This window comes from Camelus bactrianus, chromosome 11 (genome assembly GCF_048773025.1).
Source record: "Camelus bactrianus isolate YW-2024 breed Bactrian camel chromosome 11, ASM4877302v1, whole genome shotgun sequence".
Taxonomy (NCBI): Eukaryota; Metazoa; Chordata; class Mammalia; order Artiodactyla; family Camelidae; genus Camelus; species Camelus bactrianus.
The window spans coordinates 51694671-51709212 of NC_133549.1; positions in this window are offsets into that span (position 1 = coordinate 51694671).

Sequence of the window (14542 nt, forward strand, 5' to 3'; positions counted from 1 at the left end):
CAATATTTATAAATGCTATCGGTCCATATAGTGTGTATGCTTTTAGTATTTGTTGGATTGTAGTATCTATGTTATATTAACTTTATAGAAAGAATTTTGAAAGTTTGCATTTTTTTTCTTTCTTTGTACTTTAGGCTACTTTAAGTATTTCAGGGATTATCTGATATTTAAGTGTTTAACAGAATTCTGTAATGTGGATCCATCTGGGTATGGTAGCTTTTTTAAAGTTTTATTTTAAAAAATTTGTGGGAAGTTCTTTTATGACATTCCTCATCTCTTCTCTGGAGATTGGTCTATTTAGACTTTCTATCTCTACTGATTTCCTAGGAAATTATCAATGTTGTCTAGGTGGTTACATCTATTTGATAAAGTTGTGTAAAACAGTCTTTCATGATATTTAAACAATTTCCTTTGGTTTGTCAATAATGTATTTTTGCATTTGCTCTTTTAAATATTTGTACTTCTATCTCTTTCTTATCATTTAATTGAATTTCCGCTTCTCAGAAACATGTTCCTTGACCACCCAATCTAAATTAGCTCCCTTCCTTTTGTCTCTAGTCTGTATTATTTCCTTCCCATCAGTTATCACCTTATGAAATTGACCTATGGAGTTGTTTGTCTTGTTCACTGTTGTGGTCTCAGTACCTAAAACATGGCCTGATTAGTAACTTTTTCTGTAATGAATGAGTAAATGAATGAATGAATGCATCTTTTATGTGTTTAGAGACAGATACAGGCTTCAGGAAAGAAAAGATTACTGTAATTTCTGTTGCATTTTGTGGTGCCTTTCTCCAGGCAGAAATTACATGATTCCTTAGTCTGCTGTAGAAGAGAGAGGTCAATCTTCTGTCCAGGCCTTGGTATATATTTGAAGTTGAAGTTCTTTCCAAAGACAGGGGTGTTCATTTCAAAGTGTAGTCACCTGTAGTTGTGGGCTAGTTCTGTGGACAAACTAGGTGGTTACATCTCTGGAGGAGAGAAAATGGGAGAAAGTAGTCAAGATCCTGGCAAACCTGGATGCTCAGGCAGCTGCCCCTGATTTTGTTTAGGGACATCCAGGCAGAGAGAACAAGGCTGGTCAAGGGAACACTGGGACTTTGGGCCCTAAAGCCTAGAGACCAGGACTAGACCTTGTGTGAACTGTGGGAACTGTTGTGCATCTTTGTTTTTAGGTCTACATCAGTGTTGCTCAAACTTGAGTAATAAATTAACTGTAGTAAAAAGGAAAACAAAATTTCTTATGGATACCAAAATTTTAATTAAAGTCTCTTAAAATATTAGTTAAATATGCAGAAACAAAATTACGCATACATTTGTTTTATTTATCAATCTTACGCTCCTAAAAAAACTAGATTAATTTAAAAATATTAAGTATACTGAAAAACCACAAACCAGTAAGAATCAAGTAACACTAATTATTAAATGTGGTACCCGATGCTGTTTTGCTGAAAATAAATTGCCACTTGTAATGTGATTATGGCTCTGACTGCTCTTATATGGGCTCTTTTGAGTCTGCCTGTCCCTGCTATAGTGAACTATGTTGACTCACTTCTAATCATCACTCTTCTCTGTTCTATTGCAAAGTTCATATTTGAGCAGATTCTGTGGCATCAGTTGGTCTTCACATGGCACAAAGCACCAATTACATTGGAGCCCATCTTCTTTTCTCAGTAACTGGTGACAAAGTAATACCACTCTATTAAACTTCAAAGAGTAGCAAAGACTAGTGACTACAAGGTGAACTTGGGAACTACATGGCTTGGGTTTGAATCCCAATTTCATCAGGTATCTGCTGTGCATTTTGGGGCAAGCTAATAAATGTTCTATGCTTTCCCTTCACCTGTAATCAAAGAAAATACATTATCTCATGGTTGTTGTGAGGATTGATGAGATATGTATGCTAAACACTTACCAAAGTGCCTACCTACCATATAGCAAGCACTCAGTGTCATCCATAGTTGCTTACATAATATTGTGAGACTTTTCTTGGCATCAAAAAACAAAATATAAAATTCTTAAAGATAATTATTGAACTCTTGAAAAGATCTCAGTTTGAAAAATGCTCAGCTACACTGAAAGAAGAGGAAATAGCCTTTTTGACTCATTTTTCTTCCTGCAACCTAAAATGAGCCCTTTGGATTGTGACTTCTAATATTTTAAGGTTCAAAGTATATTTAGAATACTAAAATTTTTGGTAATACATTTGAAGAGATTAAAAGGTAATCATTGGTATAGAGAAAGAGCAAATTTCAGAATTGGGAGGGGGAACTTGTATTGATTCCAGAACCTGAAATTAGACAATATTGTATACTTTGATAAATGTGTGCAATTTGTTTTTGCTATTGACAAGGAAACATGCCATCACAGTAACATGTGTCAGGTAGAACACTGATGGAGTGAGGATTTGTGTGACATGGTGTAGAGCAGTAAAGGGCATTGAAGCTTCTGCAGGTAAGAGGTATCGACAACATACATCTAATGCCAAAGAAATATCATATGATCAGTTCAACATGGAAGGACTTAGCTTTGGGAGTATTTACGTACATCATCAGGGCAGTACACAGTTCTACACAAATAACAACAGACTGCTAAAGGTGATAGGTGAGAGTGTGAGAACAATATATATCTTTAGTTGGAGCCCAAATAACTGTGTACATTGACCAAAATTTGGCAGAGAGCTCAGCACAGCAGTGTGCTGTGACCCTCAATCTGAGGTTCATCACTGCCCTAACTCAGTAGTTCTCAATCTTGTCTGTACATTAGAAATAGCCAAGGAATATTTTAAAACTGAATTGACGCCTTTGACCCACCCCAGACATTTTCCTTTTTCTGCTGTGATAAAAGACCCAGAGTTAGTGAGTTTTAAAATCTTGCAGGTCCTTTGAGTGGGCAGTCCGGGTAGAGAAGCATTGTTACAGCTATTATTACTATCTTGGTAAGAAGAATAAAGGAGTGATGGACTCAAAGAAATTTGTGCCATAGATAACAAGGGACATCTTGCACCAATCCACCTTATTTATGTATCTTCCAATACAATCCCATCTTTTCTTTTTTCCTTTTTTCCCTCTTGTTAATGGAAGTACTGGGGCTTGAACCCAGGACCTTGTGCAAACTAAGCACACACTCTAACACTGAGCTATACCCTCCCCTCCTTAATACAATCCTGTCTTTTCATAACTGGGCACAATTTTAATTTTACCTTCATATCAATTCTTCTGTCAAGATATCTAGGGGGTCTGGAGCTCCCCCTAAAAGCTAGAGTTGTGGACTAATACATTTCTGGTCAACACTGGAAGACTGTCCTTCAAGAGAACACATGTTTCCCGAGTTCCTAGGAACAAGGCATTGAACCAAGTGTGGGGAGTAGGAAAGAAGCCATATGAATATGACATGGGGGAGAAGGGCTATGCATTACAGTGTAGTTTTGAATTGTGGAAAATTTGCAAAATAACCTAACTGTCCTTCAACAGGGAAAATGGATTAATAAACTATGGGGTTCCACACAATGGAATGCTGTAGAATAGTTAACACGGTGAACTAGAGCTGCCTGAGTCAAGATAATTAAAATGTGAGGCAAATATGGTAAGTTGCAGATCATATGTACTACAGGTTAGTGAAGTACCATTTGGATAAAGTTTGAAAACATGCAAAACAACACTGTATACTGTTTTTGGATATATGCGATGGGATGAGTGAGAAAAAAATGTGAAAAAAATTCGGAATAGTGTTACTTCCGGGTGTGGTGAAAGTAGGGGGTGTTTTTTCACTCACTGACGTGGTCCCATTCCTAGACTAGTGCCTGGCACTTAGTAATGCTTGATAAGTATTTGTTGACTGAAACAATGGGTAAATGGGAGGGAACTGGAATCAGGATTTGCAAGGTCTTCAACTATAAATGGTCCTTTTATTTCCAAAAAAAAAAAAAAATCAGTAATAATGGCAAAAGACAAACATTTGGCAGAGCTTAATGGTGGATACCTGGGTGTCCACTTTGTTACTCTTTGGACCTTTCCTATATGCTTGAAATATTGCATTGACAGTTTTAAAAAGAGTAGATGAAGAATAGACAGGAATTAATATGACTGATGAGAATGGGGTGAGGGAAAGTGGGAGATGAAAATGACTGAGATTTCAAGTCTGGGGACTGGAGAACAGCAGTGCCTCTAAGCATTGCGATTGCTAAGTGGGAATCAGGACTGAAACGGAGGGAGACAGCTCCACTTTTGGATGCATGACATTTAAAACTGGAGCTGGATTTAATCTAGAAATGCCCCCAAACGTACTGAAAAAGCTTATTCTGACATTATCAGTGTTGAGAAGAAAAGTATCAGGATATAGTTGAAGGGCTTCATGCTCAGTTTTTCCCAGAGTGCTTTCAGAGCGACGTAATTAGAGGCTGAAATGCCATAGAAAATTCCTGAAGAAGCGATATTAATGAAGGGGCCTGCTATTTGACTCACAACTAATGCCTGATTGCCTAAAATGCCGAGGAATTAGAAACTTTGGCATGTGGAGGTGGCAGGCTTTAGGGGAGGAGCAACAGGAGGGCAGTGCCATTCTGGGCCAACAGAGCAGGACTTTCTTGGGCCAAGATAAAATTCACCTGCCAGGCTGGTTGCACAAATAACACAAGGGCCCGCAGGCAGCTTTGGGGTATACCTTCTGCCTACTTTTCCCCTCTCCCTCTCCCTCTCCAACTGAGGACTGGGGCCACGTGAGACTAGACAGACCCCTGGCATTTAATTATCTGGACCTGGTTCAGGGCTTGTGCTTAAATAGCCTCATTCTTTAGCAGGAAGAGATGAAGACAGGGTGGAATAAAAACTCTTCAGTGAGAGTCAAAAGGCCTGGATCCCTATCCTGGTTCTGTCATAAACCATCAGGTAAGTTTTGGATAAGTTTCTTAATAACTCCGACTCTTGTCAAGGATTTGATTTTCAAAGCCTCTGAACTCTATGGCTGGTATTATAAATAGATTTCATCTTTGGTGCTTTGTTGACTTAAGTCAGAGTAGATACTTGGAAAAGTATATTGAAAAGGATTGAGAGGTGGTATTTGGGTCTAGTGGGAAAGTGTGATCTCTGCTTAGCACTGTCTGACATGGGTGGGGTCTGGATTAGCAGCAAATGATGGTCTTTGCCCTTCCTGATCTACAGAATTCTATAAATGCCCATTTTCAGGGATAAGATATACAGGTAGAGTTTCCAGAAGGAGCAGAAAACCATTTCTTACCCTACTTCAACCCTCTTGCCCTCCAGCAAAATACACAAGTTCCCTAGGCTGAAGATAATATTGGACACCAGAGAGGGGAAAAAAATCAGGATATTTACCCCTAGGCGAATCTACATTTACTCTTTGGGATTTTCTCTGTGTTAAATCTGCAGTGCCATCTACTGAACCAGATAGGAAATAATCCAAAGGCTGTAAAAGCAGGCCAGATGACAAAGAGTGGAAATCTGCTTTTCACTTAAGACCACATATTTTAATCTCATAATTTAGCTGCACTTACATTGTAATATTTTGACAGGTGAACCCTTCTGAGAAACTCTCACACCATTTTCAATCCAATATAAACAACAATCATGAATATGTTGTCAGTACATGTTGAATCATTTGTCTCCTTTTTTTAAAATTAGTATTTTAAATGACAGTTGAACATTAAAAATTCAAAACTCAGAAGTAATTTTGGATGTCTTTGTAGCCACAAATAAGTTTTTTTAGGGGTCTATTAGATTTTGCTCCAAACTGGTCTTCCCAGTGCTGTTCATATTAGGGTCATGGAAAAAGTTTTATGATCCAATAAATTTGGGAACTACTATTCACTCAACCCCTCTCTCACAGGTAGGATAATAGAGGTTTTTAGACACTCAGAAGGCAAGAAATCTATTTAATGTGGTCTACGTCAGCGTTTCCTAAATTTAGTTGAACATAGCTTACTTATTTTAAAGTGTTTCAAATATTGGTCTTCTGATGCTGGACATAGTAGTAGGTGTCTCACGTGTGTTAACTGATTTACGTTTCACCACAGTCATTGGATTTTACCCCTATTTGACAGAGGAAATTGTTGAGAGGGTGGAAGCAGCTTTTGCAAAGCACATAGTTAGAAAGTGGCAGTGTTAGACTGAAAACCCCGGCCCACCTGACTCCTAAGCACATGCTGTTCCCAGTAGTATCACGTGGCCTCTCAACAGGGCCTTTCAGGTTTCAAATAGCTGAAGACAGAATCTTCTGCTTGGCAAGGGGGTGGGAGTCCCAAGAGGCTTGCTTTCAGTTGGCTTTTCCCTGGGATAGATACTTTTAAAGGCTTCTTTTATAGAAGCAAGCGATTCACTTCTCCTGGAGGGAAGAGAGTGTGGCCCGCTGTGATAGATGGCCTTTGTGTGTCACTCCTCAAAAACGTAACCAGCCGCTTTCAGAGCTGCCCTGGTTTTGGAGAGTACCTGGAGGGAATGGATGTCTCTAGCGAATTCTTAATTTGTATAAGGTGTCTCGCCTCTAGTCCCATCTCTACCAGGCTCTGGGGTTCTTAGTCATGAAAGCAGAATTTATAGTCTAATTCTCTGAGATTCAGTTTTCAAAGTCACTTTCCTGAAGGGATCATAGATTTTGTACCTTACCAATAAGGAGCAGCTATTAAAGAACAGTTAACTCCAGAAGGTCACTTGCCCAGAAGCTATTTTTAGGCAGACTATTTTGGGTACTTTCTATAGGAAAGTTGGTTGAGAGCAGCCTTGAGGACAGAGGACAGGAAAAGATGGGCTCTTTGAATCCTGGCTTTCTCTCTTGCTTTCTGTGGGACTTCAGAGTCTGTTACCTCATGTGTTAAAAGGAAGTGAGTGTACCCACTTCTTGAGGCTGAATTGAATACCAAATCAGATCCTGAATATATACATTCTCTCACTCCAAATTGTCATGAGTCTATAAAACCCAACAAAGACTACGACATAGGAAAACAACTGAGGAGATTTATTAAAGTGGTAGTGGAAACCAGCATGTCTGCCCTATATTGTAGAAAATATTTTGGATTTTTCCCCTTCTTCAAATGGTGGGTTAAAAAGACAGTAAATAGTGAATTAAAAAGAAAGGGATAAATTGGGAGTTCGAGATTTGCAGATACTAACTACTAAATATAAAATAGATAAACAGCAAGTGTCTTCTGTATAGCACAGGGAACTATATTCAATTTCTTATAGTAACCTATAATGAAAAAGAATATGAAAAGGAATATGTGTATGTAATATGTATGACTGAAGCATTATGCTGTACACCAGAAATCACAATGTTGTAAACTGACTATTCTTTAATTTTAAAAAAAGTGAATTTTAACAGTTTGATCAGGAGAGGGGTGGCTAACATAGTGGAACAGGAAGACCCTGAACTCACCTCCTCCCCTAGACACACCAAAATTTCAACTATTTACAGACCACCCACCTGTGAGAATGACCTGAAGACTAGTAGAAAAGATTTCCCACAACTAAAAACATAAAGAAGGAGTCAGAATGAGGCAGGTAGGAGGGGTGGAGACATGGTGTAGTGAGAACCCACTCTCCTGGGTTGGCGATGCACAAACAGTAGGAGTGTGATGATTGTAGAAGTCCTCCCCAGTGAATGAGGGGTCCAAGTCCCACATCAGATTTACAACCCTGGGAGTCCTGCACCAGGAAGACAAGCTCCCAGAATGTCTAGATTGAAAACCAGCAGGGCTTATATTTGGGAGAGCCAGAGAGTTATAGGAAACAGAGACTCTGCTCTTAAAGGGAATGTGCAAAATCTCACACTCTCCAAGTCTCAGTACAGATGCAGTGGTTTGAAAGGAGCCTGGGTCAGACCCACTTGCCGATCCAGGAGGCAACTAGGACTCCCTCTGGGGATACGAATGCTGGTGGCCCATATTTGAGAGCTCATTTTACCATAATAACACTGATTCTGGCAGGCACCATTTAGAATTCTCCTTCTAGCCTAATAGCCCTGGGTATCCAGCCCCACCTTCCAGCAGCCTGGCCCCAGCCCCTTCCCCTCACCTCCTCCAGGCCACACAGCCAACCATACAGGAAGACTTACCTCTGTCAGGCCTGCAGCCCCTACACAAGGCACAGACTGTGAGGCCAGCCCTGCCTACTAGCACGCCCAGAGTAGTCAGCCCCACCATAACAGAAAGGCACATGCAACCCATTTAGAGGGTACCCCTAGAGCACAGAGCTCTGGTGACCAGAAGAGTAGTGTGCTATTGGGCCACACAGGACATGTTTTACATAAGGTCACTTCTCCAAGACTGGGAAATTTAACCAACCTACTAACACATAGAAATAGACACAGAAAATTGGGCAAAATGAGACACAGAAATATGTTCTTAATAAAGGAATAAGACACAACCTCAGAAAAAGAACTTAAAAAAGTGGAGATAAACAATCTATCCGATAAAAAGTTGAAGAAAATGTTCCATGTGCACTTGAAAAGAATGTATATTCTATTTCGGGGGGAATGTAATGTTCTGAAAATATCAACCAAGAATAATTGTTCTCTTGTATCATTTAGTTTCTCTGTTGCCTTATTAATTTTCTGTCTGGAAGATCTGTCAATTTTAATGGGGTGTTAAAGTCTTCTACTATGATTGTGTTCCCATCAATTTCTCCCTTTATATCTGTTAGTATTTGCTTTATGTATTTAGGTGCTCCTATATTGGGTGCATATATGTTAATGAGTCTAATATCTCCATCTTGTATTGCTCCTTTAATCATGATATAATGTCCTTCTTTATCTTTCTTTATGGCCTTTGTTTTGAAGTCTATTTTGTCTGAAATCAGTATTGCTACTCCTGCTTTCTTGTCATTTCCATTTGCATGGAGTATCTTTTTGCATCCTCTCACTCTCAATCTATGTGTGTCCTTCTCCCTAAAGTGGGTCTCTGGTATGCAGCATATTGTAGGTTCTTGTTTTATTTTCCAGTCTGTCACTCTATGTCTTTTGATTGGAGCATTTAGTCCATTGACATTTATGGTAATTATTGATAGATGTGTGTTTATTGCCATTTTGAACTTAGTTTTGCAGTTGACTTGATTATTTCCTCTTTGTTCCTTTCTTTTTCTTTTTGTGTTTTGATTAAAAATCAAATTGATACAAATTTTTCAAAATTAATAAAAATATTTTAAAAGAAAAATTTAAAGGGATTTAAAAAAATAAAAAATTAAGAGAAAATTAAAAACTAAAAAAAAAAAAAAAAAAAAAAGAATATGTTCCCATGGAGACTGTGCGCTCTTAATAATTTTGTTGAGAGGTCCTTCTTAAGTATGGGCAGTTGCCAAGTCTTCCTTCCATGCCTTTTGCCTGTTATTCCTTTGGTTGGGGGTGTGGCCAGTATTCTGGTGGCCAGAGCCTGCCCTGGCTACTGAGTGGCTCCTGCCCTTGCCCAGCTGCGCAAACTCCGCTCGCTGGTTCCAGAGGACTTCCAGTCGCGACCCCGGGTCTGTGCTGCTCCCGGTGCCGGTAGGCAGGCGGGTTGCACCCCCTCCCAGTGCTGCGTTCCAGGGCCACGCTCGAGCACAGTAGGTAGGCAGGTCACTCCCCTGTTCTGTGTCGCTCCCCCGCGTAGAGCCCGTACTCTGTAAGCGGGCTCAGAGAAAATGGCCGCATGGCCGCACCAGCGCTCGCCCCTGCTGTGTAGCAGAACGCCGCTCCTTGTTTGTTTGTCTTGGAGGTGCAAGTTCACAGAGGCACCTGGGCAGAACAGTGTCCTCTGCCTGGGGCTGTAAACAAATCTCAGTCCCCACTATGAGGTTGCCGAGCCCCTGGGTACGGATTCAGGTTTCCACCCTGCCTCCACCTGAGGACAGGGAGACTATCGCGGCTGTGGCCGAGCCCCACCTCGCTCCCCGCCCAAAAACGCGCCAGCGATGGTGCCAGGGGTCTAGAGACACAGGCTACGGCGCCCCTCCCCCCAGGGCACACCAGCAGAGTTGCTTTGCTTTTTTTTCTTTTGTATTTTAGGGGGGACCAAGGCTGTTCTGATCTGTATCCCCTCCCAGCCATGGTGCACACAGCACACTGCAGTCCCCTGAGGTGGCCTCTGTACAGCCTGCCCCAGTCCTCTGACCAGCTCCAGAGCCGGTCCTGTCCCACCCCCGCCAGTTCACATCTAGGGTTGGGGGTTGCAGGGACACTTTGTGCCCATTTAACTTAGTTCTGTTGGTCAAGGGCTATTCTGTACAGATCTAAGCCTTGGCTCCGTCCCCGCTGACCTCTCCGTTGGAGAGGCGGAGACCCAGCATAGGAGCACTAGTCCTCCTTTGCTGCTTCCTCCCCATGGGACAGGTCCTGCACCATTTTCCTTTTTCTTCCTTCTTTTTTCCTTTTCTCCTACCAGATTTGTGGCGTGTTTTGTCTTTTGAGGAAGGTAATGTTCTGTCGAAGTTCATCAGGTGTCATGATTGGCTGGGTGGCCTGTGGATGTCACTCTTGGTGTGTTCATGGGAGAGGGTGAGCTACCAGTGTCCTTCTGCTCCGCCATCTTGGCCCTCATGAAAGATCATTATTTAATAGAAGTTCAGTGATGCTGTAAGTCAGCAAAGCAAGTGCACTCATTTTACAGAGGTCTCCAAGGAAAAATGTTGCAAGTAAAACAGTTACTGGAGATTTCTCTGAGTTTCTTTGAAATGCTTAGTTTAATTCAGCAATTTATCAGTATTCAACAATTTATCAGTATTTCTGTGTAATTACTATGTACAGAACAGAGCAAGATATATAGTCCCTTTTCTCAAGGAACTTGGATTCTGATGGAGAGATAGGGTGATGAGAAGAACAATTGAAATGTCAGGGGTAATTGAGAGAAAGCAACATGAGAGGATAAATGCATATGAACTAAAAATGCAGTTATGATGCAATAGAAGAAGGAATGCATTCTCTGTAAGAGACTGAGGGATTTCTTGGAAGGGGAGATTTGATTGTATTTGAGTTAAACCCAAAGCAAGAGTTAACTTTTAACAAGTGGGAGTGACTAAAAAGATAAAGAAGAAGGGAAGTGGAAATGGGGGAGAAATCCCAGGTGAAAGACGAGGCATGATCGGTGAAATCAGCAGAGAAAGCTTTCCCTGGGGGTTTTGAAGAGCTAGGTTCCAGAGAAGATGAGTGCATGAGAAAAGTAAATAGGGTAGGTGCTACCTTTTACCAAGATTACTGTAGACCTACTTGAATGCCCTTCAGGGTCACTTGGGAAATATAAAGAATGAAATTCCTTACAGACTGTTTCTTGAATATGACTCTGCTCTGAGAATGAACTGAAAGGGAGGAAATTTTATCAGGGCAAAACAGGCAATGGTATTAAAAGTAGTTCTTATCTGGGAATGGTGCCCCCATGTTTGTAGCCTAAACAGAGACTAGTGGTAGAAGAATTTCTGGCCAGACAGGAGATGCTGTCTGACTACTCCTGTAGACTGCTCTCAGGGGGTTAGAATGGGGCAAACCAAAGCTAGTCTTTGAGAGAAGCTATTTAACTGCAGAGAAAATGTTCACTATCATTCTTTTGGGTGTTAATCTTTCTAAATGAAATTACCTGTTTCCTTACTTGATTAAACATAGGACTCAAGTAATAATTTAATTGCTTTTAATGACTCAGGGTCACCATTATGGACATTAATTATTATGCTAGGTTGTACAGAGTGAGACCTTTGGAGGTTAAAGTGTGTCAGACTTTTTACCCCTGTATTGATGATACTACCTACACATTTAGGTTTTTAGACATTGTTATTATTAGTTGTGCTTTTGTCTCCTTTCTGCTGCCAGCTTCTGATACGAAGCAGTAAATAGGCTCATTTCTAATCTTCCACTGGTCAGAGTAGGGGCTTTTCTCTGAAGTAAAGCAAAGGGTCTTTGGGGATTACAGCTGATATTTCAGAGGCATTGATGGAGGTAGAAGATGTCTATTATGGGCAATTCATAATGGAAAAATTAATCGGTGGATCTTCTGCAAGACCTGTGTTTCAGCCTCAGCCCTTTCCCTAGTACCTAGTTAACTTTGTGGCGTGACTTAACACTCCTCAGACTGATTTCCACACGTTAAAAAAAAAAATGGAAATTTGGAAACGTATTCTCTCAAGTCCCAGTGTAATGGGTGCAGCCTGGGCTCAGGAGTCAGGCTGTATTTAGTTTCTTACTTGCGAGCCTGGCAAGTTACTTGGGCAAGTTAGTTCATTGCTATGCCTCCTTCTGGTTTCTTTCGCATTTTGGCAGATAGTCATACTGGTCTCATTGTGAAGTGTGGGTAGGATAGATGGGGAAAGTTGCTCTCATAGTGCCTACAACCCAGGGGAGAATACTTGTTAGTTGCAGCTCCCCTTCTTCAATTGAAATCTTTTCAGCAACACTAAGTGGCTAAAGAGGTCACATTCCCCAGGCCATTTGAAAGTCGATAAGTGTCATTAGCCAAATAGGCCACTGGATGTCACACTTGATCTAAGCTACCACCTGTACCTCGTCCAGTGCACTTTGGCTTGGATGGCCTTAGACTTTTAGAGCTGGAGTAGACCTTAGCGATCTTTGAATCAGAATTTGAGCCAGAGTTTAAAAACCACAGGCCACAGCTGAATTTCTTTTGCACACATTTTATTTTTTTTCAGTTTTAATGGAACTTGAATACATTTAGGCATTCCACTCCGTACAGCCCTATTTGGGCCCTTTCACTCATTGGGGTTACCCACTTGGGTCCTCAAAGCAATGGGGTGGAGAGCACTTGACCTCATTTAACAGAGGAGGAGACCGATCACCCAGACAACTTACATGGGTTGACTAAGGACATAGGTTAAGTTGGTGGTAAATCTGGGGCTAGAACTCAGGTCTCTTGACTCCCTGGTTGGTCCCTGGATTGAGCCGGGTACTCCAGAGCTACATCAAGATTATGCACCTTTGGAGATTTTCTACTGTACAGAAGCAGACGAGAAGGATCATTAGCTAGCTCCAGCTCTTTCCTAAGTTCTGTTTAATCACAAGCCTCAAATATTTTGACTTTCACAGCACCATTAGGTGTTTTATATCATAAATGTTTTATCTCATGAATTTGGTGGGAGGGATGGGACTGTGGTTGGGCATTTGAACGTGTTTCCCAAAACACTTAGCAGAGAGACACGTTAGGCTAACAATAAAGTCCACAACCTCTAACAGGAAATCAGTAAGACAAGCCAAGGGTCATGATTTATCCCAGCTCTTATCAGAGAAGGCAAGCCGAGAGAGCTCACTCTGAGTACTGACAAGGTATAATGTAAACACACGCGCACACACACACACACACACACACACACACGATGTTATAACTACCAGAGGGAGGATATAGGCTTATATTGCTCACAGTCTACCCACTGCCTTTGGGAAAAAAAAAAAAACAGGTCAGACAGGATAATTATCACTCAAATGTAGATTTCCCTGGTTGTGCTACCATTAAAATAGCAGAAGGTTATTTCTGAGATTATGTCAGCAAAATTGAAGGCTTGTGGGAGCTACCAGGGTAAGAGTAAATTAGATTTCCTTTGAAAACATTTTACTGCCTAGGGCACTTGTTCTGAGATCCTGCACAGTTTGGGGAGAATGTGGTTCCTTCCCTGGGGTCCGGAAGTGTGAGAGGGAAGCCTGCCTATCTCTTTAGTTGATAAGGATTTTGAACGTTTTTAAGGAAGCTTACTGGCAGTCTCTTTAAAGTCTGTTTTAAAGAACCCTGATGCCAATGATCAAAAATAGCAGAGCCTGTTAGAAGTGGAACAAATATTAACGAGCATCAGGTCCAACCATTTTCACATCACAGAGCCAGACATGGGGACCCAGAGGTGTTAGAGGACTTGTTGATGGTTTGACAACAATTTAGCTGAGCCAATATTTCTTTCTTTCTTTTTTCTTCTGCCAATACCTTCTTGTACCCTGATCACCAGAATCCTCAAACCTTGAATTCTCTAATAACCCTGCTGCTTTTACTAGTTCATACTCATTTTATATTGATATCTTATTAATATATAATAAACTATACAGAATAAAATTGTACAGTTTGATACATGTTGACATATATACTCACAAAGCCATCATCGTAGTTGAGATGATGAACGTATCCATCACTCTCCAAACTTTCCTATTGCTGCTCCTCCCCCAGGCAACCACTGAGCTGCCTTCTCTCACTGTGGAAGAGTTTGCATATTCTAGAATTTTATGTAAATGAATCTCTTTTGTCTGGGTTCTTTCACCTAGCATACTCGTTTTGAGATCCAGCCATATTGTAGCACGTATCAACTGTTCATTCTACTTACTGCTGAGCAACTTTCCTTGTGTTATCAGTGACACAAATTCATTCTGCTCACCCACACAACGGCCAGTAAATTGGGAGGTGAGGTGTTGGGGCGAGGAATAACGACTTTATTCAGAAAGCCACTGAGAACATGGTAGACTAATGTCCTGGAGGACCATCTTCCCCCAGTCAGAATTCAGGCTTCTTTTACACTAAAAAGGGAAGGGGATGTGGTTGGTTGCTACAAACTTCTTGGTGTCAGATTCCTTTGTTCTTGGAATCCTTTGT